Consider the following 3,651-nt stretch of genomic DNA (forward strand, 5'->3'; position numbering starts at 1 on the left):
AGTTTCAGGTGTGGAAGCAAGGACTAGAATCGAAGGGCCTTAGAGTCAACCTAGCTGAAACCAAAGTTCTAAGTAGGAAGGTAGACAAACCACAAACCCCTTCAGGTAGATGGCCCTGCTCGATCTGTAGAAAAGGCGTGGGTAGAAACTCTATAAGATGTACCCAGTGCAAGCTATGGACACATAAGAGGTGCAGCAATATCAAAGGAAGGTTAACTAGGAAGATAGTTTTTGTATGTGACAGATGTTCAGGAGCAATAAACACTGGAAATGTGCAGAAAACAACTTTGGCTGCATTCCAGGGAGAAAAACTAGACTAAGTTGATAGCTTCCACTATCAAGGGGACCAAGTTAGTAGAGGGGAAGGGTGCACTGAAAGTGTAGTTGCTAGAATAAGAATAGCCTGGGCAAAGTTTAGAGAGCTCTTACCTCTGCTAGTGACAAGGGGCCTCTCTCTCAGAGTAAAAGGCAGACTGTATGACGCATGTGTACGAACAACCATGCTACATGGCAGTGAAACATGGGCCTTGACTGCTGAGGACATGCGCAGGCTTGCAAGGAATGAAGCCAGTATGCTCCGATGTATGTGTAATGTCAGTGTGCATACTAGACAGAGAGAAAAGTTGAACCTAAGAAGGATCAGTTGTGGTGTGCAAGAGAGACGATTGCGCTGATATGGTCATGTGGCGAGAATGGATGAGGATAGCTGTGTGAAAAAGTGCCACACCCTAGCAGTTGAGGGAACCTGTGGAAGAGGTAGGCCCAGGAAGACCTGGGATGAGGTAGTGAAGCACAACCTTCGAACATTGGGCCTCACCGAGGCGATGACTTCTGACCGAGACGTTTGAAAATATGCTGTGCATGAGAAGACCCAGCAAACCAAGTGAGACCTAAATCTAAGGCCTCTGCCAGGGGTGTAGCCAGCCCACTTATGGATACCTTCCTTCATTGGACACTAAACTCTGCTTGCAAAGACCTGTTGGGGCAAGTGAAATCGAAATCGAACTACATTCGATGACTGGCACCCATGCCAACGTCGTCTCCTTCATTAGACACTAAACTCAGCTTGCAAAGACCTGTTGGGGCAAGCGAAAGTGAAATTGTGATGGCACCTGTGCCCAGCGTCGCCTTCCTGGCACTTGTGCCGGTGGCATGTGTAAAGCCATTCAAGCGAGATCGTTGCTAGTTCCGCTGGACTGGCTCCTGTGCAGGTGGCACGTAAAATACACCATTTTGAGTGTGGCTGTTGCCAGTACCGCCTGACTGGCCTCCGTGCCGGTGGCACATAAAAGCACCCACTACACTCTCGGAGTGGTTGGCGTTAGGAAGGGCATCCAGCTGTAGAAACTCTGCCAAATCAGATTGGAGCCTGGTGTAGCCATCTGGTTCACCAGTCCTCAGTCAAATCGTCCAACCCACGCTAGCATGGAAAGCGGACGTTAAACGATGATGATGATGATGATGATGATGAAAAAAGGTAGAGTAGAGTTACAAAATACTTGCTGAGTATACCTCATGACATTAGTAGTTTACAGATATACTGAAAATACACAATCAATAATAATTGCATTTCACATTTGCTTTCTGGAATCGAAGAGATCACTAAACCAACAATCAACTACTGTGGCCTTATATAAGGTCTTGTATAACACTAATATTTATTTGCCTTTTCTAGTTTGCTGTGATTAGGGGTAGGGGTTTCATATTCCAGAAATGGGAATTATGATACCTATTTAACAAGGAAGTGGCACCTTGTTTCAGTATCTCGAGGGCCTTTAGAATAATAAACGACATCAAAGTTAACATTACAGTAATATATTTCTCACGCTAATACAAGCAAATGAGAAAATGTTGAACATGGAGACACTGCAGCTATCTGAAGCTAAAACTTATGATATCATCACACAAATATCAACAGACCAGTTAGGATGAGTTATACAATCTATTGTTTTTAAGTAATCCTTTTGAAACAAGATAGGTTAAATTGATAAAATTCTTGAAAATGTTTTTTCATTTGACTCTACCTTCATTTACCTGCCAGTTATTTCTTAAGCACTGTAACTATGTATCAGAGTGAAAGCTGACATTTCAAACATAGCTCTCCATGCAATAATCCCAAGAGCTGCTTTCAAGCACAAAATGTTTTATTTTTCCGTTTATAAATAAATTTGAAATCACTTTCCACACACCCTAAAGTATACCAATGATATAATATTGACTTACCATGCAACAACTGCTCAGATTTTCCTGACAAGTTGAGAGGAGCTATATTTGCACTTCTTTCTTTTGGCATATTGTGAATGTCAGTTGGCTGTGGATATCTACTTGGCTATTGAGACAAGTGAGGTTGAGATGCTCTCTCTTTTGGAAACTGAATGACAGGCAGTGGCTTTAGAAGCATCCATCATCATCCTCATCATCTGAGAAAATTAGTTCCCAATACAAAATAAAATGAAAAGTAAACAGGGAATTACATGTATTTCCCTTCACACAGTGAATAACATTGGTATCTGATTGTCAATAGAACATATTGGAACTCATACAAATGTTTATAATAAGCCTCAAACTTGTACTAATGTCATGAAGTATACTCAGCAAGTATTTTGTAACTCTACCCTACCTTTTTTCCAACTTTCTATTTCAGTTCAGGATTAGTGGCTATTCACCACAATTGAAAAAATTCAAGAGGAACAATCCTAGCAGAGGGAAATGCTGCAGCCTGTACTGCAGTTAATTCAAAATATTCTATCCTCATGTTATTTTGGACATGTCTGACAGCCTACCTGCACTTTCATGTAAAATGAAAGGTGGATGGTGAGTAGGGACTCAGAGTTTTACATGCGTGTCCTTGGGAACTGATATGCAGCCCTATTTCCAATGCAAATATTACATTCAACAAACATGGGGTGATCCTAGCTGTCAGATATGGTGATAAACCCCAAGACATAAAAAAATAAACGAACATCTAAAAAAGATTCGTTAATTATACTTATTATTAAAGAACTGTCTGTTTGAAATCTGTAGACAGGCTATCTGTAGCTCTCCTAATGATATCTATTTCTGTAGGGTTTCATTAAGAAATTTGAAATATATTTTGAGCTGTGGTAGGTTTATGTTTGTTTTTGGCTACATGCATCAAAACAAATAATCTGTCAAATGTTAATAGCCATCAATTATTAGCTTTAAATGTAAATGCCATAATGTTTGTTGATGCTTAGAAAAAACAATTTTAACATCTTTTTCCATCCCAATTTAACATACCTTAAATTAAACATGTGTCAGTTTGGATTCAAGTTGTGAAAATGGCATGCACTATTCTTCACTGAAACATATGATTCACAATTAATTGTTTAACATTTCTGGAATAAAAGGACATTAAATTTTCCCATACATTATATTGAACTGGCAAAATTTTAAAGCGTTTTTAGTCTTAATTATGACACTAGATAAATCATGTTTTTTTTTAATCCTAACTTTCGACAGGGATATTGAATTTCCCTGCTTTTGATGTGGAAAATGAAAGGATTGTATTTTGAGTTGCTTCTCCTGCTCCTGCATGAAGCAAAAGGACATTGCATGTCTAACTGCAGTACGACAGCAATCCAGGTGGAGAAAAAGGTGAAAGACCTGAAAGCCAAAACAATAACTTCA

At 39.6% G+C, this 3,651-nt stretch overlaps 1 long non-coding RNA gene across 1 annotated transcript in view; it reads right to left on the reverse strand.

Moving 5' to 3' along the window:
* Positions 1-2,735, reverse strand: part of LOC106875346 (uncharacterized) — a 10,217-nt gene extending 7,482 nt beyond the window's left edge. The window contains exon 1 of the long non-coding RNA XR_001410111.2: positions 2,224-2,735. This is a non-coding gene — a long non-coding RNA (uncharacterized LOC106875346). The remainder of the gene's footprint in view (positions 1-2,223) is intronic.
* Positions 2,736-3,651: the final 916 nt, after the last annotated feature.

This window comes from Octopus bimaculoides, unplaced genomic scaffold, assembly GCF_001194135.2.
Source record: "Octopus bimaculoides isolate UCB-OBI-ISO-001 unplaced genomic scaffold, ASM119413v2 Scaffold_48862, whole genome shotgun sequence".
In the NCBI taxonomy this organism is placed as follows: Eukaryota; Metazoa; Mollusca; class Cephalopoda; order Octopoda; family Octopodidae; genus Octopus; species Octopus bimaculoides.